The 23,403-nt window shown below is 54.9% G+C and overlaps 2 long non-coding RNA genes across 2 annotated transcripts; both read right to left on the bottom strand.

Moving 5' to 3' along the window:
- Positions 1 to 6,020: 6,020 nt before the first annotated feature.
- LOC144286907 (uncharacterized) lies at positions 6,021 to 7,996 on the bottom strand. Its single transcript, XR_013354858.1, has 2 exons — positions 6,886 to 7,996; positions 6,021 to 6,769 (listed from the first exon to the last, which is right to left on the bottom strand). It is a non-coding gene; the product is annotated as an uncharacterized LOC144286907 (long non-coding RNA).
- A 25-nt stretch (positions 7,997 to 8,021) lies between these two features.
- Positions 8,022 to 12,844, bottom strand: LOC144286908 (uncharacterized). The gene is made up of 3 exons (XR_013354859.1): positions 11,590 to 12,844; positions 9,416 to 9,611; positions 8,022 to 8,817 (listed from the first exon to the last, which is right to left on the bottom strand). It is a non-coding gene; the product is annotated as an uncharacterized LOC144286908 (long non-coding RNA).
- Positions 12,845 to 23,403: the final 10,559 nt, after the last annotated feature.

Here is a 23,403-nt window from a genome sequence, read left to right as displayed (position 1 = left end):
CTAAAGTGATGGAGGGGCCACCTTGGTGAGAACCTGACCTTCTGCGGACAGACAGCAGGAGCTCCGGGCTCTGCAGGTGGACTTCCTGCAAGAGGAGGCTGGGTGGGTCTCAGAAGCAGGCGCGGGTGGGGTGGGGAAGAAGGGGAAGCAACAGCCCCATCTTGGACAGTCGGAGGGTGGGCCTCTGCATCCCTGGTGTGTTCCTGGACCAGGCTCCCAGGACTGGATGGAGAAAATGAGCATCACCGGCCTGAAGTCGCCACCAGCCATGGGATCCAGAATAATCTCCAGGGAACATTCACACCACAGTGACAACTAGCACCGATGGGGCTGGGGGATCGGGGTCACTCCGGGCAGGGCAGCGGCGCTGGTGGGTGTGCCCTGGTTATTTCTTTACCTTTGCCTCAACGCGAGCCCTCATCTCCTACAGGTGAGTGTTTTGGAACTACTTACTGCAGGACGTAGAGCACAGAGGTTTCGGTGCCACCGTCTACGGATGGGCCATCTAAAGGAGGGCGCACGTTGTCTTGGGTCCAGGGTCTCTGTATCAGCTTGCCGCCTCCCAGGAGGGAGATCTTGGAGAGCTTGCCGTGCCTCTCTAAGCCTTGGCTTGTGTTGTAGGCAGAGAACCAGGACGTGTCCCAGAGTCCATCCTGCTCTAGAAATAATGCAACCACGTGTTTTACGATGGGCATACCCGCGGCCCTGTGTGCCTGGGTGTGCACACGGACTCTCCTGTCTCTTGGCTCTTCGTGCACATTTCCCCATGACCCAGGTCACCCTTGCCCTGGTAGGATGTCATCCCACCTCTCGACCCCTGCCCAGAGGAGGGTGGGACCTTTGCCACCAGTGGAAATGCGAGAACCCATTGGCCCCAGGCAGCCAGGCCAACGGCAGGGAAGGGTAGGGAGTCAGAAGTCAAGATGCCGGTCTCCTGGGTGGCTGAGCTCTTGTGTCGGCCCTGCTGGGTGCTTGGTCAACGAGGCAGCACCGAGCATGAGGTCCGGGCTCAGAGCACGTGGTTGAGGGCATAGGGTGGTGGGGCTGCTGTCCCCTTCCGGCTTCTTTCACACCCAAGGAAGGCTGGAGGCTCTGGGGATTGTTTTGGAGGCTTGGAACAACGCACGTGCGGGTCTATGTTCAAGCAGGATGATGTGTGTCTGTCACTGGCTCATTGCTCTTGCACACTTGATGCAGCCCACACTCAAGCAGCTCAGAAGCCTTTTTTTTTTTTTTTTTTTAACCGGTGATCAACCTTCCTTGGGCGCCCACATACCCTCCCAGAGCATGCCTGGTCGACCTCAACAATTTGACCAGGAAAAAAGTCGGCCTGTGCTCGGTTTAATCCCTCCTGGCATTGACTTTTTCAGCGGGCGAGGGAGCCTTCTGGGTGACGAGAGGTGCATTTTGGAAAATGGACCGCGCATCCTCCTGTTTTATCATCCGCACCGTTAAGGGCCATGTCTGTGTGTTCCCGTTGGTTCTCGGCCTGAACCGGAGGACGGGGGGCTGAGTTTTGGAGCTGCCCGCCCCCGTGGCCTCTCCCTGGACTGCACCTTTCACGGCACGACACGCGGCTGGGGAGGTGCCCTTAGTCCGGGCAGGTTTCGCTCTCCCCTGGACATAAGCCTCCTGTTCTTGCATCGGGGTGGGAGGGGGGGCGGCGGGGAGGGCCACACGTAGTACAAGGCAGGCTTCACCGGGCAAAGGGGGAGCTGGGCGGGCTGGTGGGGTAAGTGGCAGGGGGTGGGAGAGTGTTGTCATTTATTAGGTCCCTGAAAACAATACGGGGTTTGTCTCCAGGGGACGGTGGTGCCTGGGGAGGCAAGCCAAGATGGGCCCAAGCAGAAAGAAAACAAGCACAGGTCTGACGAAAATGTGGTGACCCCGAGGAGCAGGGGAAAAAAGCACCTTTGTTTAGGAAGGTCAGGGCGAGCGAGGGACGGGGAGGCAGGGAGAGGGCGTGCGAGGAGGACTCCCGCGCCGGACGGATTGCAGCCTCTGTGTCGGGGTCCTGGGCCCCTGCGAGGACGGCCAGCTGCGTGGGAGTTGGCGGGGTGGCTGGCCTGATGGTTTGCATTCTGGGCCAGATTTGGGGGAATCGATCCCTCATCTGCTCTGCTCCGTGAGGGTGGCCCGAGAGAAGATCCCGCATGAGAGTCTCCCTGGGGTTTGGGAGGGAGGATGGAGAGAGGGCTCTGTCTTCCTTTGGGGGCTCCTGGTGGGCTGCGGTTCTGCTTCCTTCACTGAGCCTAATGGGGGGGGGTCTGACCGAGCAGAGAAGCCCTCCCAGTGGAGGCAGGCCCTGGGGGACGTGGGGACAAGGGGTGGGGCGCCCTTCACCTGTCCTCACTATAGTGCCGGAGACCTCGGGTGTCTGGGGGCGGCAGGGGGCCGTGCAGAGACCTTCCTGCTCCAGTGCTTTCTGCCTCGGACCCTCCACGGCCAGCCCTGTGCACTTGCCCAGCTGCGTCTTTTCTGCAGACGCCCTGCTGTCCTCTGTGGACGGGTCTTCCCAAACCCAGTGACTCACTTTGGTTTCTAACTAATGCCTTCTTGCTTTTGGGGGTTGTTTTTTTTTCTTTTTGATTTATTTATTCATGAGAGACACAGAGACACACAGAGAGAGGCAGAGACATGGGCAGAGGGAGAAGCAGGCTCCATGCAGGGAGCCTGATGTGGGACTCGATCCCTAGACCCCAGGATCACGCCCTGAGCCAAAGGCAGATGCTCAAGCACTGAGCCACCCAGGCACCCCGACCTTTTGGTTTTTAGCCACAGGGGCTTGTAGACCCCCAACTGGTTGTAGACCTCAGCTCGTGGGGCCCACAGGTGCAGCAGTCCCGGGGAGAGGGAGAGTGGCACAGCCCCTTCTCTGCTGAGGGGTCTTGTTCCCAGGACGGCAGCCCTCACGGCCCCCCAGGAGCCCGGAGCTGGGTCACCTGGACTGCCAGCCACCTGCCCGCGGGAGCCGTGATGGAGAATCCTGGTGGCAGGTGTGGACACTCGGCTCTGAGCCACTCCTCGCAGGGGGCACGTCGGGGGGCAGGCAGGGGGTCAGCATCGCACCAGGGCCCGTTCACCCCGTTCTGAGAGAGGAGTTTCTGCGCCGTCGGTTCTCTGTGCTGACACTCTTGGGTGGTCGGGGCACTTGCTAACACACTAGCTCGTTCCGTGTTCAGGCGCCTCTCGCGGTGAGGTGCGCGGGCACCCATGCCCAGATCGGCCCCCGTGGAAGCTTGCTCAGACACGTGGCTGCACAGACATGCACGCTCACGGTCCTCACGGTGGCCCTTGGGAAGGCATAGCCATCATCTGGGTTTTACCAAGGAGCAAGGTCAGACGCAGAGAGGGGCCCCAGACGAGCTCTTGGGCTCAGCCGTCGTGCTCCAAGCACCAGGCTGCGTAGCCTTGCAAGGGCTTTGTTTGTCCTCAGTTTGCAGCAGCAGAGCCCAAGGCTCAGCAAGGTCTAGTGACTTGCTCAGGGTCACCCGGTGGCCCGTGGGGCCCCGTTGACCCTACAGGCGGGTGCTCCCTCGCAGACACTCGGTGTGGTTCCCGCCACCTGTCAGCAGATCACCTTGCGGGAGAGTTTGCATCAGTAAATCAGTATGTTTTGTGTTTGACAGAGGGCCTGGAGAAGCCAGCGTGTCCCTGCCCGTGTCACCGAGAGGCCGGCGTGGTGCGAGGAGGACGGGGTTCGCTCGGGGGGGCTCTCCCCTGCTCTTCTCCCGGCCCAGCCCCCACGGGCCCCGCAGGCCCCAAGCCCTGGGCCTGGCACGCTGCCCCCACCCTGGGGGGCCGCCCTCAGTTTTCATCATTGCTGACGACGCATCCGCCTCATGAAGCGGCTGAGATGGTGCCGAGGGGGACCCGTTGTGCCTTGAAGGAAATTGTCTTGTCTTCCCTATCTTTTGGAGTCTGCCCCACTTAGGGGGGGCCTCCTTCACTGTTTTAAGGGGTCCTCCTTCTTCCTCCTCCCTCTTCCTCCCTCCCCCCTTATCCTCCCTCCTCTTCCTCTCCCTCCTCTCCCTCCAACTCCTCCCTCTCCCTCCTCCCCTTCCCTCCTCCCCTTCCCTTCTCCTCCCTCCCTCCTCCTCCCTCCCTCCTCCCCCTCATCCTCCCTCCTTCTTCTCCCTCCCCTTTCTTGTCCTCCCTCTCCCTCCTTCCTCCTCCTCCCCCCTGCCTCCTTGACCCTCGCATGCTGCCTCTCCTTAAAGGCACAGATGCCAGATGGTAACTGCGCACCTACTGCGTGTCGGGCTCTGCCCGTGCAGCGTCACTGCTCCTGACATCAACGTTGGGAGGGATTCCACTCTGCAGCTGGTTTTACTGATGTGGCTTGAGATGTTCAGTGTTGTCCTGCCCACCGTCACGGCTGGTGAGGGGCAGAGCGGGGATTTTAAACCAGGACTGGAAGGCCGTGTGCTTCCCTGAGGCTCCGGCCTCTGTTCAGAGCCGGCTCGGCCCCCAGCTCCCCTGAGAGCCTCTCCTGGGGACCCGTCTCCTCCAGGCCGTGGCTCGACCTTTGGATTTTTCAGCCCTGACTCCTTAGACCTTGGTTACGAGGTTTTATTCTCAGCTACCTTGAGTTGCCTTTTGAGTGCATCTACAAGGCGGCAAACTTGAAAATCCAGAGCACGTTCTCTAACAGGACTGTCGCCCGGAGCATCAGACACAGGGCCAGGCACACCGCAGAGATCTCTTTAAGTACCTGCTAACTTGGAAGGAAAAGCACTGAAGTGGCACTTGCGTGTGTATGACATGCCACCTTCTGGTGACATTACACCTGCAGGTGACTATTATTAGCCTCACTTTACAGCTGAGAAAACCCAGAAGCGCACCCAAGGTCAGACAGCTGACCTGGGAGCCTGCGGTCTGTGCAGCCCACGACCGTCAGCGGGGGACTTGGGCACCTGGGGGGCAGGTGGTGGCTCCGAACATGAAGCTTCATTCTTTCCTATGAGCCGCCTACGTGGACACCAACCTTTAAACAAAAGAACAGCTTTATTGAGAAATAACTTAAATCCAGCAAAATTCATCCTCTGTAAAGGTCTGACTCCGTGAACTTCAGTCGATAGGTAGAGTCGTGTGACCATCACCACAGTGCAGTTTCGAGACATTTCTGTCTCCCTCCTCACACGGGCCCAGATTTCCTGCTGCCTGGCCAGCCCTGGGTCATCTGCTCTGCAAATTTGCCCTATGGGGGCATCTTGTGTCCACGCAGTCATAGGACATCTGGCTTCCTTCACTCGGGGGTTCTGAGAAGTGGCCAAGGGGCCACCACTGACTTTTCGTTGAGTCGTGTGTGTGTGTGTGTGTGTGTGTGTGTGTGTCCCCAGACTTAACTGCGGGCCCCAATACGGGTTGATCAGAAGCATGCACCTGGTTGGGGGGTGTGCTGGGAGGGACGGGGGCCCCACCTGGGGGTCTGAGCCCTGTCTTCTGTGCCTCCCGCCGGGGGCTCCCAAGCTGTACACCCCACCTTGCCAGCCAGCTTTAATGGACCTGGCTTCCTCCTTCCGGGCGGTTTCGGCTTAATTAAGTCATAATGACAGACGGAGAAGCTCTGTTTCCTGGCAATTAAAGCAAGTGGAAGATTGGAACTTGTGCCAACCCTCCTCCCAGCCAGGAAGGACTTGACCCTCCCATGGCCTCGCTCCTGCTCCCCAGAGAGCATCTGGGAGGATGTTGGCAAATTCCCTCCTCTCTCCGACGCTCCCCATGGCTGCAGCTGATTTTTCTCTTCCCTGGCTGATTCTCAGGGCTGTTCTATGCAAAGGTAAAAAAATAAAAAATAAAAAATAAAAAATAAAAATAAAATAAAATAAAGAAATAATAATAAAATAAAATAAAATAATAAAATAATAAAATAAAATAATAAAATAAAATAAATAAAATAAAATAATAAAATAAATTTTTTTTATTTTAGATGTATTTTCTAAATTTCCCATTTAGATGTATTTTCAGGGTTTTCCCTCCCTTCCTCCCTCCCCAGCCCCAATCCAAGGAGGCAGGGAGACAGAGAGGAGCCATTTATTCATTCAGCCAGCACATTCTGGGGTGTCTGGTTCTCGGAGGCTCCCCAAGGGGCAGGGAAGGGAATATACAAGGTGGACAGCTTGAGGCTGGGTGGACGGTAGCACCCGCTCCAGATAGGGGAGCAACCGGGGTGCTGCTGCTCGGAACGGCCAGGAGGAAGTGGATGCAGAAGCCAGGGCATGGGGGTGCGGGCTGGCCGGAGGGGGAGAGGGGGCAAAGCCACAGTGTGGCCAGAGCAGGTGACCAAGCCCTTGCTCCGAGGCCGGTGGCCCACAGATGTGCCACAGGGAGGCCGCAGGGCTGTGGCTGCTGCCATCGGGGGGAGAAGGCAGGGGGGTAGATGCCTGGTGGCAACCTCGAGGTGGGTGTGGGCTGTTGGGGAAGCCCCCCACCCCCACCTCAAGCACCCCTGGCCACACAGTCCATGCTTTTCCCAGCTGCCATCCCTCGGGGGTGCTCCGGTGGGTTTCCTTCTGTTCTCCAGCACCGTTCCAAGCACTCGCTGCTCCGAACCCCCTGGCACTTGGCAGCCCTCTCTGCAGCATCCTGCCTCCTTGCCATCAGCTTGTACTTTCCGGCCCCTGTTCCAGGCCCACGTTACATCCTGGAGAGTCCTGATCTCACAGCAGGTGGTTTGATCCTCCTTCCAGCGTAGCCTCTCGTGTTCCTTTTCTCTCTCCTGTTCCGACATCTCTCGTCTTGTTCTGTTTCCTCGCCCGAATAATACCTGCAAAAAAACCCCAGGATCACGGTTTGCTGAATGGCAGTACCCAGCAGACGACCACCGGCTTTGGCTTCGTCTCATATAGACGAGGCCTGTAAACCGCCTTTTCTCCATTTTACCTTTCGGTCAGACTGGGCATTTCAGTCGTAAGATGCAAAGTGCAGGTGCATTCCTGGCCTCCGCTTTCCACTTTTTTTTTTTCTCCTCTCGAGCTGCACATCCTGGAGATACCTGGAGACTCTTCAGTTATGTTCTTGGGCCTGCCTGGCACCCAGCTGCCACCGAAGGACCGTTGGTCCCCATAAGTGGATTTCCAGGTTCAAGGTGGGGTGTGGAAATCTTCACAGTTGGAGGAGAAACTGGAGTCTCAGCCTTGCTCCGCGTCGCCGGGGGGATCCCTCTGTCCATGTTCCCATGTTGGCTGCACCCCTCTCTCCCCCTCTCCTCCTGCCTTCCCATCCTCCAAGGACCACTGGGCACGTGTGGGAGGGGATGGAAAACAGGGATTCCTTCTGGGCATCGAAGAGTCTTCCTCTGTTTGTAGCCCTGCCCTGCCCTGCAGCTCTGAGCCTTGAGCAAACAGCCCTTGAAAGGGGAGAGCTGCTGTGTGCTCCCAGCACTGATGGCCTGGCCCCAAGTGCCACCAACTGCCCTGACTTGAGAGTTGCTAAGTGGCCCTGCAGGATGCAAGTGCGTGTGCGCACGTGTGTGCATGTGCGTGTGTGTGTGTATGTGCACGTGGATACACACGAACACGTTTGTGGTAGGGGTGGCCGAGCTTCTCTTCCAGGAAAGCTCTTCCAAATCCTGTCCCGAAAGGAGGGGAGGTGATGGGAAACGTCACGGAGGTAAACGTGACAGCGAGGAGCACGGAGGCTGTTACTGTTCATTTTCACGCAAGGGACACGTTGAAACGGTGTCAGAAAATTCGAGCCCTTGGCAGTGGCCTGGGGATGAAATATGTCTGAGGTCCCCTTGCCGCGCTCGACCGGATATCCGTATCACAGCAATGTGACAGAGCCACAGTAGCGGGTCCCTTCCATTCTTCCGTCACTTTTACACGACAGGAGACGTACCCACGTCACAGTGTACCTTGTTCACGATCCTTCGTGGCACGAGGACCACTGACTCAGTGGACCATTGTTGCCTCAGCATGTCCCCAGTGCTGGGTCTTTGGGTTTCCATTTCTCACCCCAAGGCTGTCATGAACATCTTTGTACTTTTGTGCATTTTTTTTTTTTTTAAATAACGAGCATCTGCAGTGACTTGAGTCTCCTGACTTGACAATTCGAGATCCCTTGTCCCCGTTGCTTTGAAACTGTGGTGAGTTTGGGAAGAGGAGCAGAGCTGTGGCCCCTGCTCCCTCGCCGTTGGGAGGTGGGGCGGCGGTGGGACCTGGTCAACGGGAAGCGGCCTTCGCGGTGGCCGGAGAGGCCTGGGGGGCTGTCCGTCGCGGGGCCGTGCCCTCTCCCTCTCTTCACCCTCCTTCACTTGCGGGGAAAGCTCTCGCAGTGTTCAAAGCGTGGAGCCTCGTTGCTGCCCTTGCTCCCCCAGCACTGCACACTGAGCCCCAGGAGGGCCGGGTCCTCCGCTTGCCCATCCCCTGGTCTCCCTCAGCTCCTGGGGAGGCCGTCCCCTTCCTTCGGCTCCCTCCTGCCTCCCCCTTCCTGAGTCTGCCTCTCCCAGGACCCAAGGCTGGTCCTCCCTGGCCTCATGGAGGAGGGGGAACAGGAAGCCCAGGCCCCAGCGTTTGCCAGAGGGTCAGTAAGATGGGTTGATGGCCAAGACCCTGGAGACCCCGCTTGCCATGCTGCTTCTAGAATCCTCTGATGTCAGTGCTGAATCAGCCCTGGACTCCTGGGCCCCGGAGAATGGAGCAGAGGGGAGGATCCTGCGGTGCATGTACGTGCGTCTGATTTTGTGCATGCCGCCGTCCTGGGGCTGACAGGACCTGTGTCCCTGTCCCTATGTCCCAAGCTGAGGGCTTGCCAGTGGGCTTGGACGGTGTCCGTCACGGAGGGTTTCGCTTTCCCATCTGAGTGCTCTCCTGCCTACAAAGGGGAGGGAAAAAAATAAAATAAAAGGAAGGGAACAGTAGAATGTTCCTCAGCCCTACAAAGAGTGAAGTCCTGACATGCTACAGGGTAGTTGAGTCTTGAAAACATTATGCCCGTGAAAGGAGCTGGAAACAAAAGGATCACGTATTGTATGATTCTGCGGCTATGAAGGGGACAGGAAACGGGGTAAGGATCGCCAGGGCCTGGAATAGGGTGGGGGTGAGGGCGCCACTGCTTCATGGGGGCGGGGTTTCCTTTCAGTGGGGTGAGAATGTTCTAGAACAGAGAGTGGGGAGGGCAGCACCACAGTGTGGCCAGGCTCGGTGCCGCTGAATCCTAGAGAGTTTTGTTAGGTGAATATTATCATAAGAAAGACGGAAAGGAGGGTACGCCTGGGGCTTGGCCATAGGATTTGTTTCAGGGAAAGGCTCAGAGTTTCATCTACCCGGCTTTCTGCACCTGGCCGGCCCTCTGTGCCTCGTAGGAAAGCGTTTGGGACCCAGAATTGGAGGAGGAGGCCCTTTGCAAAGTTCCCCCAATTTTTCAAGAGTCTCTTGGCAAAGGGAAACTACGTGAGCTATGTAGAACCCACGTCCTGGGGTGGTGGGTGCAGAAGCTCGACCCTCAGGGCGGAGAAGGGGCTCCCACGGAGAGGGGGGCTTCCTGGGGCCCACTTGCAGGGGTGCCTAAGGGATCCTGCTTGGGGACACAGGTCCCTTCCTCCGGGGCTGCTCCCGGCCTCATGCAGACTGTCCGAGGTGCTTTGGCCTTCATGGGCCTCTTCCTTCCTAAAAAAAACAAAACAAAGCAAGCAAGCAAGCAAACAAACAAACAAACAAAAAACTGTATAACAGAACCAAAAGCTGTGTTGGTTTCCATACAACCACATTGACATTATATAGTAAGACATTTCCTTCAGCCTAGAAATTCGTGTTCTTTTTTATCTCTTCTGATTTTAAAATAAATTAAAACATTTTCATGGCCCTTAAAAATACCATGGGGCCTGCCTCTGTGCCCCCGGCCTCAGTTACCATGACCAGGCCTCTTGCCCCGAGATGAAGGTCCCCCAAGGAGTGGTTACAGCTCCCCCCGGGGGCTCAGCCACGGAGCCTGCCCCCCCTCCAGTTCTCGTCCTCGGGGAGGGACAACCGAGGGGGGAAAACCGAGGGTGGTGGCTGGGAAGGGATGCTCATACGGCTCCACGCACGAGCCCTGCTGAGCCATGGCTCACTCACTGGGTGGATGTTCTCCTGGGGCAGAGAATATAGTTATGTACGCAAAGCAAAGCTTATTTCCAGATCCCTTTCTCCCAGCATTTGGATTCACACACCACGGGGGACACAGGGAGAGGCAGGGCTGCCGCCTTGCAGGGACGATGGTGTGTCCTCGCCGACGGAGCTGGAATCTGAAGGCAGCGTGCGCTGCGGGCCGCCCGTGTGGACCAGGCAGGAATTCACAGACACCCGGGGCTGGAACGGAGGCAGCTTTCGTGATGAAGGGGGGACGTATCCTTGGGGTCGTACATAGGTTTCAACAGACTCCCCCTTCTTGTGGATGTAGGAAAGGCTCACATTGTCATTGTCTGCCCAGAAACCCTGTTGGGGATTGCTTTTGACATAAAATATTTATTAGGACAGGACAGAAAGGGGGTAAGTACAGAGAAAAATTGGGGCTGGTGTATTTAGCCCATGTTTTTGATCCTGATGCGAAGTGGCTGTGCAAGTTGGCGGCTGTTCCTTGTTGGGCCATTTGTGTGAGGGCAGTTCTGGCCTGGAGGGACCGCTGTCAGGGGTGCCGGGGGTGTCGGGCTGGGTGGCAGGGAGGCCACGCTCTACCGTCGGCCTTGGGGCAGGAACACCACCCGGAGGGGTCGCTTGTCCTCTGGGCGGGGAGGCCTCTGGGGATGTGGGGCAGGTGCCTTGTCTCTTTCTTGTATTTTCCAAACTCCTCTGGGGCAGGACCCTGCTGGGTGATGCTGGGATGGGAGGGGGGTGCAGGCAGGTCCCTCGGGGCCCACCGGCAACATGCTCTGAGGCCCACACCCATTCCTACCTCACTTGGTAATAGGGTGAGATACAGCAGCAGATGTAACATAATGTGGAGCATAACCTGATGAGGTTCTTAACAGCGGAGGGAAGTCTCAAGGCAGAGAAAGGGGCTGCAGACCTCCCAGCCGTGACTCCCCCCACCGCTGTGTGCAATGGGCCAGGGCTCCTGGGGACGCGCCCTGGGCTCCGTCAGCCACACTCACCCCAGGTTTATCCCAGCTCCGAGTCACTGAGGCCGGCGCTCCTGAGAACAGGCTCATGTTTGCCTTTGGGGAGGTGCTGTGCTAACATGAAAACCACCCTGGCCGGGTGACACCTCCCCAGGCTCTGCCAGCAATGGGCCCAGACATCAGGTCGTGCAAGTCACTTTGCACTTTGGGGATTTACACTCCTCATCTGCAAGTGGGGTGATGGAACTAGCCATCCAGGGGGCTGGGGCTGCTGTCACGAGGTGGTGAGCACCTGTGCATGTCTGCGTGTGGGGGGAGAATGTTCTGTAAAGTGATGTGATCTCAGATGTTCAGCGGTACCGTCTTTTTTTATCCTCATAGCACTCGGCAAGCGTGGGCATCTCTACAAATGCAGAGCGAGTGGCCCGGGTTTGCAGCTCCTGGTGTCCCCAGGTCCCTGCTTACTGAGCCAGGCTGAGAGGGGCCTGCATCTCGCAGCATCTTGCAGCTCAGATGGTTCTGGGGTCTGGAGTGGGTCTTTTTCTTACCGCTTTTTCGGCCCCTGGAGCCTGCCCAGGGCCTGGTGACGGCCAGCCCGACTCTAGGGCAAGGGTGCCCTCTAGTGCGTAGACGAGGGTATCGAGAGTATCGCAGGCGCTTCTCCACATTGTACCAACTGGAGGCTGGGGCTGAAGACCTGAAAATCCAAACTGCGTTTTCTCCCCCGGCTTGGACGGTGCTTTAAAGACGTTGTGGGTCTTTGCAGAATGTTCAACAGGCTTAGTACGCTTGGCCTTGTCGCCAAATGAACGTAAGGCAGTTTGCTTGCAACCTTATTTTTATAAGTAAGGCAAATAAAGGTAGAAAAAAATAAGATGAAACCACGAACAAAGCTAGGATAAAACGGTCTGCTATAATCCTTAAATGTGGCATGGATATGGTCTAGGGTGGTCTAGAGCTTTCTAGATCAGTCAATTCTCGGTAGATGACATTGTCTACGTGCTTTGGTAGAGATGCCCCAGCCCTCTGGGCTCCCCCCACCCCCCAAAACACCATATTCTTACAGAGACTTTGGAACTTCAAGGTACGTCTGGGTTCATCTCCTGTCACATCTCTCCACGGAGGTGTAAGCATCAGAGAGCAGGTCTGTGACTCGGAGGAAGGCGGGACGGTGCAGGGCCAACCCGGTGTAACCAAGGATGCTCTTGAATATCCAGAGTGGTGGTTCTCCAGCCTAAGTGCATCTGGGCCATGTGAGCGCTGTTAGAACACAGATCCCTCTTCTGCCCCCAGAGTTTCCTTTTTTTTTTTTTTTTTTTTATGCCCCCAGAGTTTCTGATGCGGTAGTTCTTGGGTGGGGCCCGGGGATCTGCATTTCTAATAAGCTCCTGCGATGCTCATGCTGCCCGTCTAGGGATCCCACTGGGAACAGGTCAATCCACATCTTTCCATGAATGCTTGCAGGCAGCAGAGCTTTTTGGTGACTACTCGCTGGCACAAGCTTTTAAAGCTCTGCGCTGTCAGGCCCAGGAGGGTGGCTCTTCCATGCGGGTGTTAAAGCGGAGGGCCCTGCTGAGATGGGGCTGCCACCTTCATGTGAAGATGGAGGGACTCACGAGAATGGGAGGCCTTGTCTCTGCTGTGCTGCAGCTTGACGGTCACCAGAAAGCTGTTGCACACGCGAGTAACAGGAGTTACAAGCTCGAGGGCCAAGGTTTGGCTACAGGCTGTCGTATTTTAGCCTAGAAAAAAAAATTTTATTTCATTTAATTAATTTATTTTTTAAAAAGCCTTATTTATTTGAGAAAGAGCAAGGGGAGGGGGAGAGGGAGAGGGAGAAGCAGACTCCCCACTGAGCAGGGAGCCCGATGCAGGGCTCGATCCCAGGCCCTGGGATCGTGACCCGAGCTGAAGGCGGATGCCCAACCTACTGAGCCACCCCAGTGCCCCCAGAGCCTAGAAAAAGCTTTAAAGCTGTTGTTCCTAAACATTCACCTTGACCTTTTCAGAAACGGAAATGAAACCCCACATCTCAGTAAAGCAAGTTTGCCATGCAGACTCCTGGTGTCTTCCTCACGATGCAGGCTGCCCAATGACCTCCCTGCATAAGGGGATGGTCCGCCATGTGGGTTCTTTGAAACTGGTTAGAGGTCAAGATAATCTCCCACAAACAGAGTCCTCAGTTCTTGGAACTGGATACACACCAGGGCAGGTGTCCATTAGGGCTCCTTCCATGGTTACCACAGTAAGATCATATCCTCTCCATATAACGGAATAGGGGTTGGGGGTTCAGGGGGGTGGGTAGGCATACCCCGTCGAGAGGGAGAAACCACCACCAAAAATTGGCAGACCATTTCTGAAGCACTGGTTTAAATGACTTTCACCTGTTAACTTATTTTTTTTTAAAGATTTATTTATCTGGGAGAGAGAGACAGCACACAAGCAGGAGGGGCAGAGTGAGAGGGAGAGAAATTCCAAACAGACTCTCCACTGAGCACAGAACCCAACATGGGGCTCGATCTCACGACCCTGAGGTCATGACCTGAGCCGAAGCCAAGAGTCAGATGCTTCCCCGACTGCACCACCCAGGCTCCCCACACCTGTTAACTTACTTAATAGTTGCTGTGCATCACTAGATCCAGGAGCTGGATGAGGAAGGCCAGGCCCTCTGCTAAGCCAGGGACCCCGGGGTCATGCATATAGGGAGTGGCCGAGCTGAGGTTCAAGCCCAGGCTGTCGGGTTGTCTGTCTGGAGCTCTGAGGTTTTTTTGTTTGGTTGTTTTTTGTTTTTTGTTTGTTTGTTTGTTTGCTTTTGGAGCTCTGAGGTTTAAAAGATGGGGGCCAGGAGCTCTGCTCCCCACAGTGGGGATGGTTAGCACGCTTGTCGAGATGAGCTCTGCTAGCCCTGGCTCTGAAGGGTGAGCCTACAGGTCATCTCAGGGGTGAGGGGGGTGCACTGAGTGGCCTATAAGAAGCTTGGCTCTTGGGAAGTCTCAGGCAAAGAAGAGAGTCCGAGCTAGGGGTGGCCTCTGTCCTCACCTGTGCACCTCTCCTTGACATGGGTGGGGTCTGTCGCCACCTAGTGGTCCTGTGCTGTATCGGCTCTTGAAATAACCGGGATGTTTGGGACAGGGAGGAACTTGTCTGACTGGGACCCCTTCCAGGGGGGGGCTCATCTCTTACAAGAGGACCCCAAGGGCTCTGATAGGGCGAGGGGGCGGTCTTCTATGGTTCCGGTCTTGAAAGGGGCCAGGAGGCTCACGGAAGACAGCCGGTGCTTCAGGGCCAGCCCTGGATCCGAGGCACCCCTGAGCGCCCTGTGACCTGGAGGTCAGGTTCCTTAACTTTCCCCCACCGCCCGGTTCCCATTTATAGGCAAACTGGTGCTCGACGTGGTTTGGGAATTAGAGGAAATAAACTGCCTGGCACACAGTAGCTGTTCAACTGCCTTTCGTGATGGCCCGTGGACCTGGGGCCAGTGAAGCTGTGCGTATACAGCTTGCTGACCCCATCCTACTGTATCATTCCTGGGGTGGGGAGTAGGGTGGATAATGGTTTGGGCCAGTTATCCACCTGTCGGATCAAGTAGAGTGTTTAAAATAAACTTTTTAATCGTCCTGTAATGATTCTGGGTTTCCCGGGGAATTTGAAAAGTTAGTACAGAGAGTTCTCGTAACATCTTCCGTAACCCTGGGGTAGTCCTCAAACTAAGAGACTAACATCCGTGCAGTGCCAGCACCTGAACTACAGACTTGATCTGCATTTCCTTCGTTTCTTCACCGATAATCCTTTTCTTTTCTTTCTTTCTTTTTTTTTTTTTAAAGATTTTATTTATTTATTCATGAGAGACACAGACAGAGGGAGAAGCAGGCTCCATGCAGGGAGCCCGACGTGGGACTCGATCCCGGGTCTCCAGGATCAGGCCCTGGGCTACAGGCAACACCAAACCGCTGAGCCACCCAGGCTGCCCCAATAACCCTTTTCTGGGGGAGGATCCAGTCTGGAATCCCACACTGCATTTAGCCTTCTCCGGTCTGGGCAGTTTCGAATGACCTTGACGATTCTGGACAGTGCCGGTCATGCGTTTTGAAGAATGTCCTTCAATTTTGGCTCAACCGTTTTTTTTTTCTTTTCTTTTTTTTTTTTTTTTTTTAACAATAGACTGGTCTGGGGCAGAGTAGCACAGAGGTGCAGTGTTCTCCTTGCCTCCCATCAGGGGTACGTGATATCAGTGTGATTTCTCCCTGGAGACACTGACGTTCATCACTCGATAAGGCGGCTCGGCCAGGTGCCTCCACTGCACTTTTGCTCTTTTTCCCTCCCACACTCTGTCCATGAGAGGAGAGTCCCCACGTTCAGCCCACGCTCCGCAGGAGGGGAAGCCAGCTCGTTTCCTGGAGGGGGAAGTACCTGCATATATTGTTTGGAAATCTTCTCTAAGAGAATTTTGTCCTCCCCCTCCCATTATTATATCTGTTGGGTTGTTTATTTTTAGACCAGTATGGGCTCATGAATGCCTCTTGAAACGCATTTTTCCTTGTCTTGATCATGGATTAACTCTTTCCAAGCTTAGAGAGTAACCCCAGCTCTGGTTTTAGGATTTTGGGTGAATACGCTTTAGCATTTCTTTTAGTGCCGTATTTTTAAAAAACTCACGATAATGTATATGGATAATTACCACCTGGATTTGGACTTGTGGGGTTGTTTGGTAAAATGAGAAATAGGTTTTGTATGGGGGTCTGTTGGTGGCAGGCGACGCGGGGCCCCTGCAGTGGTTGAGGGCTTTGGCCATGTCATTTGGGGGAGGCTGCAGGGCATGGGCCCTGCTCCTGCACAGAAATCCTGGTGCTGCTCCGACCGAGTGTACCTCTAGGTGGGTGACCGCCCTGCTGCAGCTCTGTCACCCGCAAAGGCAGAGGGCCAATAGGTCAGACTGCTCGGGGGCCCCTGCACCGTCACAGTCGAACCGCGGTAGGACTGGATCTGGACCGTCACTCATTTATCACATTTCAGCCTGAACAGTTTCCATGGTACCCACAGTGGCAACTTGCGGGGGCTGCTGACCTCGGATAAGTGTGGGCCACCTCTCCCCCTTCCCCTTGTCCTTCTCCCTGACCCTCTGTCCAGGAGTCCGCCTCATTGTTATTGGGTGGAGCTGGCCAGGCACTGCCTCAGTCAACTCTTTGAACCAGGGGTGAGTGTGTGTAAGGGTGGGGATGTGTGCAGAGAGCAGCTGTGTGTGTGTGTGTGTGTGTGTGTATGTAGAGCACGAGTACACGTGTGCACAGGTGTGTTTTTGTGATTGCATGTGTGCAGGGGATGTACAGGCATACGCATTGAAGTGTGTACATGGGTGTGTCCCTGTATATGTGGCATGAGTATATGTGCATGAGTGCAGGTATATGAGTGTGTGCGTGCACATGTGCGAATGTGTAGGCATGTGCTTTGAGTATGAGTGCTTGAGCATGCAGGTGTGCACACGTGCGCCAGCCTGCATGCATGTGGGGCGTGTTCACAAGTATGGGGACGGGTGCATGCATGTGTGAGTTTGTATGGGTGCAGGTATATGTGTGTGCATACTTGCGGCTGTGTAGACGTGTGCATGTGTGGGCTGTGTGCATATATGTGTGATTGCGTGTGTCTGATTTGTGGTCTGAAGGCCACCGCTTCCACGTGGTGCCTTCTTTAGATGCATCCGTGTGACCCCCCAGGTGTCGTAATCCCACTCATCGAGAGGACTGTCTTTTCTCTTCATCTGCTGATTTAATGAGTTTGACTTCACCAGAAACATTTCTTCTTGATTGTTTTCAAGGTTCTTGGGAGGTACCTCCTGTGACCATCTCTTGGGTCACTTACACAGAGGTGTTTCCCCCCACCCCGAGCCCTGTTATTTTCCTGTAGCTAAAATCTCCCTTCTACTAAACACACATGGGCATATGCTAATGTCCTTCTTGATTGGCTCATAAGTTGTGGGAAAGAGACAGCGTGGGGCCTGTGTGCATAGGTGTGCATGTGTGTGCGTGTGCACCCCCACACGTGCAGGTGAGTGTGAAAGGAGGAAATGCTGTTAGGTGGATCTGAGGGGGTGAGGGAAGAACTGGATGAGGCAGGGGCTTTAGGAGTTGGAAAGGGATTCCAAGCTCCCCAGGAGCTTATGGGATGGTTGGTCTAAAGCCGACATAGTCACAGACATGTCATGTAAAACGCACTAGGAATTTGCTGGAGAGAAGGGGCTGACCTCTCTCAGTGGGGAGATGAAGGAGGAGCCAATAGGTATGGAGCTTCTATGGGGTTGATGGGAGGGGAAATCAAGTCACAGCCTGCTGGTGTATTTCAACGGGGACCTTTGCGTGTGCAGTGGGGTTAGGGACATGGATGTTAGGGATGGTCCTCTAGGCATCCCCCAAGACTACTTATCTAGGGGCGACACTGGAGGCCTAGGGTTGAGGTGATCGGGAAGGTGTTTAGGGCAAGCAGTGTAAGGGAAGGTCCTGCTAGGGTTTGGCTAACAGTGGAAGGGCCAGTACTGACCAAGGTGATGTGGTGTCGCCTCTCAGGCCTCACCAAGGAATTTGTTCTTCCAGCAGGAAAGACTTAAATGAGGAGGTGGAGAGCAGTTTAGAGGGTGTCCTGGGCTAGGGGCCCATAAAAATATGTTCATTTAGGCCATTCTGAGCAAGGGAGCCAGATTGCAAAGAGCAGAGGGACGATCACTAGCTGGGAGGAGTGTCAGGCGCAGCTGCCCTGCTTAACTTTATGGACCGAAGGGTGAGGGTCAGTGTGGGAGTGGGAGTGGGAGTGAGCTTGCCAGCCCAAGGAAAAGAGTCAGATTTCCATGGTTAAGTGGGCTCCGTGAGTATATAGTAGACTTATAACTTATTCAATTGTATACAGTAGGTTGTGGCAGAAGAATTGGTGCACAATGTAGAATTTTACGCTTTAGACACTGCTGGGCAGTGCGGGGAGGAGGGCGGTGAGGGCAGCATTGGGAGGGGCTTCCTTGCTGAGTGACAGTTTTGCCTTGATGATGCTGGTATTGGGAGGCACCGGGAAGGCTTTGGACAAGGGGTTTTGGGGAAGATAAACCAGCACCCGGTCTGTGAGGGTGGGTTGGGGATGAGGAGAGGTGAGGGAATTGGGCAGATGCTGCTGTCGCCACGCAGCAGTGTGAAACCGTAACCAGGACAGTAGCAACCGGGCAGGCTGGCCGTCATGTTGGGGGTTGTCCAGATCTGGTGCAGAGTTCCGTATTTCTACAATTGTTAACCACCTTCCTCTAAAAGAGAGTCGAGGTCATAAGTCATCACCTTCGCATCTAATTTTCTTTCTCTTTACTCACTCAGCAAATATCCAAGTGGCTCATATGTGCCAGGCACTGTTCACAGTACTTACTTATATTCGTAACCTCACGGCTGAGTAACAAGTCACCCCAGACTTTGCAGCTCGAAACAACATGTGTCCTCTCAGGTGTCTATGGGGCAGGAATCTGGGTGTGGTGCAGCTGTGTCCTCTGACCCAGGGTGACTCCGGAGGTTGCAGTCAGGGTAGTGACCGGGGCTGCAGCCATCCGAAGGCTCAAGTGGGGCGGGATCTACTCCCCAGCTCACTCGAAGGTTGTTGGCCAGATTTGGTTCGTTATGAGCTGTTAGAGGGAGGGCCCTGGGTCCTTGTCACACGGGCCTCTGAATAGGTCTGGTCACACTGTGGCAGCTGGCTAAGGGAGCAGGAGAGAGCGTGAGAGAAGGAGCAGCACCATGGAAGCCACAGCCTCGGGGCTGCGTTCTTGGCACCTGCGTTCACGGAATCCCGCACAGCTAGTAGACAGTAAATGCTCTCCTTTTGCATGCTTTAAAATAAGAGTAATTAGCGTTTGCCACGTAATAAACGTATTTTGGACAGGATGTACTGAGAGACCTCGGGTGTAAAATAGACTGCCGTGTGTGTCTTGGAGAGAAATGATAGGCATTTTGGTTGATGGCACCGTAATGCTAAAAACTTTTCTGTTCACTTATCACATCTTCACATAGAAAGGTAATTAGAGAGCATTTATAATCAATACGTAGTAAATATTTCATTTCCTTCCTGAATGGTGGGCTGGGCCTTGGGAAGCAGAGATGAATAAAAGTGAAATCGTGTCTCATGCTCAGCTCGTGCTGGTGGGGGAGGCAGATATTTAATTGGATTATTGCACCCGATGGTGTGCGTTGCGGTTCCGCTCTGCATCAGCCCTGGGGAGCGCACAGAGGCAGGAGGGACCGACTGGTTTTGCAGACCGGCACGGAAATGCCATCCTCGTGAAAAACCCAAATGTGAGGAGTCCACCTGCAGGCTTCAGGGATGGGGGGATGTGACCCCCCGCTGCCTCACCTGAGTGTATTGGCATGAAGGACTGGGTCGTGGCCTCACGGGGCTCCTGTATGACTCACAGGACGTCGGTAGGATTGTGGCTTCCCGTGTGGTGGGAAAGCAAGAGGACGCAGGTTGAAATACGTACATTTTTCCATCTGTAAAAACCTGACTCACAGATGACAACCTGAGGGTCCCCCACCCGGGAAGGGCCTTACCTGGGCAGGCCAGTGCATCCCGTAGGTGCAGGAGGCCTGGTGCTCAGGGCTCATGATACTTTACAAGGGCCACAAAAATATTTCAGTTTCTTTCAAAATCAGAGGAAAAGTGAATATAGCACATTATATGTAGTAATGCAGCCAACCTGGATTACCTTTATGTAACCAACACAGTGATAAGATACAATTAAAATGTTTTTTTAAAATAATTTTTTTAAATGACAGAGATGGCCCTGAGAGCCAGAAGTGTGTGTACCAGCGTCAGAATGCAGCCCCGTAAGTGCATGCTAGCCTTTGAGGTGGCCCCGGCCCTGAAAGTCTAGAACTGTCAAATTCGAGAATACCCAGAGAAGGTACACATGGCCTTAGGGTTGGTCCTCGCGGAGGAACTCGTGGAAGGTCCCTATGACGCAGCAACTCTATTACTACATCGTAGAAGATAAGGCAATTTTAAGAGCTGAACACCGTATCAGCCAGTTGTCTGTTTTTTGATGAAGGAAGGGACTCGTGTGCTTGGCGTTTAGGAGGTACTGAGTGAGTGAGTGTTGCAAGTGACTTTGCCACGACCGTTGAATTATGCTCTGTGTTTCACGTTGCACACACTTGTAGGCTGCTTGGACTCTGGACACGCAAGGAAAACTATCTAAATCTGCAGTGACCAAGGAAGAGAGAAGGATTCTTGCCTATTCACTTAAAAGGGGGAGACTCCCTTGTACAGATTCTCCCCCAAAGTCAGGGTCCCTGGGACGCTGCACTGGGGGTTGGATGGTTGCCTGGTGAACATGGTACCCGGACATTGGCAGGGGAGCTGAGTCCAGGACCCCTAGACCACCTCTGGTTTCCCCTTCCCTTCCCCCTTCCCTTCCCCCTTCCCTTCCCTTCCCCCTTCCCTTCCCCCTTCCCTTCCCCTTCCCTTCTCCCTTCCCTTCTCCCTTCCCTTCCCTTCCTTTCTCCCTTCCCTTCCCCTTCCCTTCTCCCTTCCCTTCTCCCTTCCCTTCTCCCTTCCCTTCCCTTCTCCCTTCCCTTCCCTCTTCCCTTCCCCCTTCCCTTCCTTTCCCCCTTCCCTTCCCTTCTCCCTTCCCTTCTCCCTTCCCTTCCCTTCCCTCTCCCTCTCCCTCTCCCTCTCCCTCTCCCTCTCCCTCTCCCTTTCCCTTTCCCTTTCCCTTCCCTTTCCCTTGTCTGTCTTTCTTTCTTTCTTTCTTTCTTTCTTTTCCTTCCTTCCTTCCTTCCTTCCTTCCTTCCTTCCTTCCTTCCTTCCTTCCTTCCTTCCTTCCTTTTTTTTTAAGATTTTATTTGAGAGACAGAGACAGAGCAAGCAGGAACATGAGTTGAGGGAGAGGGAGAAGCAGGCTCCCCACTGAGCAGGAAGCCCAATGCAGGGCTCGATTCCAGGACCCTGGGATCATGCCCTGAGCTGCAGGCAGCCGCTTAACCGACTGAGCCACCCGGGCACCCCTCACCCCCTTCCCAGTGGTTCACTGGAACTCGCAGGACTCACCATAGAGCTGCACTCACAGCTACGCATGATTTCAGTGAAAGGAGAAAAAGCAAAACCAGCCAAGGGAAACGGGTGTGTGTGCAGTCTGGGGGAGACCAGGCACAGGCTACCAGCATCCTTTCCCAGGGTAGCCACCCGGAGCACGCAGCCCAGGGCAGCAGGCAGGAGCTGCACATGCAAATCGAGAGGTGGTCTCAGTGCAAAAATGCACGCTGGATTTCAGAGTCACATGAAAAAAAGAGCATCGTAGCCCATGAATATTTTTTAAAATAGATTTCATATTGAGGTGATAAGATGTGAGATACCATTATATCTGGGTTAAATGAACATTATTAAAATTAACCTTGGCTGCTGCTTTTGAGCTTTTTCTTTTTTATTTTGAGGCTTTATTTATTTATTTGAGAGAGAGGGAGTGGGCGAGAGAGAGTGAGCGAGCACGAATTGGGGGGAAAGGAGCAGAGAGAGATGGAGAAGCAGGCTCCCCGCCGAGCAGGGAGCCCTACACCAGGTCCATCCCAGGACATGGTCATGACCTGAGCCAAAGGCAGACACTCAACTGACTGAGCCACCCAGGCCGTCCCTCTTTTGAGCCCTTTAAAGTGGCTGCTAGAACATTTTAAATGACGTGTGGGGCTCATGGTCTGCTGTTCCTGTTCACTGCTGGCCTATGTGAGGTCTTCCTACGCCAGTTTATCCCCCACCCCTACTCTGAGGGGGACCCACCCTTATCCCATGATACAGATGACAGAGCAGAGGCACTGAGAGGTGCTGTAATTTGTCCCCAGGGTGTCTGGTTCCAGAACTCACCCTTCTGACCACTGCATTCTCTTGCCTTTCAAGATCTCACTGCTCTCAGAAAGCTCACCGTGTAGCCCGGGAAGCAGGAAATAAATACTAATGTTGTAGGTTTCGAATAGTGCTGTGATTGGGGCATGCGCAGGATACAGAGGGAGTTGGTCTAGTTTTTTGAGGAGGCATCCTGGAGGGCTTCCAGGAGGCAGTGACATTTGCACCGGGCTCCGACGGTAGTTGGCAGAGAAAAGGGGTGAGCCTTCCAGGCGGTGGAATCGAGTGTGCACAGGCACAGAGCGGAGAGGCACATGGTGCCATGTTTGGGAAATGCAGACAGTTTGGGATGTCTGAGGGAATCGTCGCCGTGCAGGGGACCTTGGGGGGCAATGAGGCAGGCACAGGGACGACAGGAGTCCGATAATCCTGGGCTTTGTGGCTGGGTTGGCCCTTACCCTGGTGGAGGAGGGAAGACAGTGCATCTCACTCAAGTAGAGAAACAGCATGATCTGAAATGTGTTTGAGGAAGCTCGCCCTCCTGGGGAGGCAGGTGGGTTGGGGGCGGTGCAGAGCGGGGGCCGTGGGAATGCGGATCACGTAGGAGGCTGTGCAGAGGTCTGGGCAAGACCAGGAGGACCTGGGCACCCACCAGAGAGGAGGGCGCGGCTGATGGGGGACATCTTCGGACGGTTGATGAATGCCAGGGACATTGTGGGTGCAGTGGAAGGTGGGTCCAGGATGGAGCCTAGACTTCTTGTCTCCATGCAGTGACACCTGTGCCATTCAAAAATCTGTAGGAGGAGGCCACAGGCTTGAGGGCGGTGGCGCGAGCACTCCCAGCAAGACGAGGTCCTCAGGGGGATCATGGATGAGGCGACTCTGCAGGCCCTGGAACTGGTCATCTAGCTCCTTGGACAGAGAGAGGGACTGGCCCTCGGGGTGACACTGGCTCTCAGTGACCATGGAGCCCGGCCATCCTACTAAGCACTCTGCATATATGATGTCATCTGATCTTTTAAATAACTTACGGCGTTTCATCCCAATTATACAGAGCAGAAAATGGGCTCAGAGAGGGTGACCGACTTGCTGATGGCCACACAGCTCCTACGTGGGGACGAGGGGGTCAAAGCCTCCTGGGTCTGGCTCTCTCAGAGCTTGTGCTCTTTCCTCTGTCAGGCTCACCTGGTGTGGAAGGAGCAGGTGACAGGAGCTCCACCAGGGAGGAACGTAGAGAAACAGTGGGCGACGTTGAGAGGGAAACCAGAATGTAGTGTCCAGGATGCTGGAGGAGAAGGGGGTGTGTAGGAGGGGAAAGGCCAGGGGTACAGTTCTTCCAGGGGGAGGGGCGGCAGAGCACTCCTCGACTTGGCAGTTGGGGTGTCATTGGCCACCTCGAGTCAAAGCGCTTTGAGGGACAGGTGGGGCGTGGCGGTGGATCGCAGAAGCCAGAGCAGTGGCTGGGAGGCGGGGATGCAGAGTTGCAGGGGAGGTGGGGGGAGCAGAGGGGGACC

Source organism: Canis aureus, chromosome 16 (genome assembly GCF_053574225.1).
Source record: "Canis aureus isolate CA01 chromosome 16, VMU_Caureus_v.1.0, whole genome shotgun sequence".
In the NCBI taxonomy this organism is placed as follows: Eukaryota; Metazoa; Chordata; class Mammalia; order Carnivora; family Canidae; genus Canis; species Canis aureus.
The sequence above is the reverse complement of the archived record's forward strand: the minus strand, read 5'-3'. Positions and strand labels throughout refer to the sequence as shown.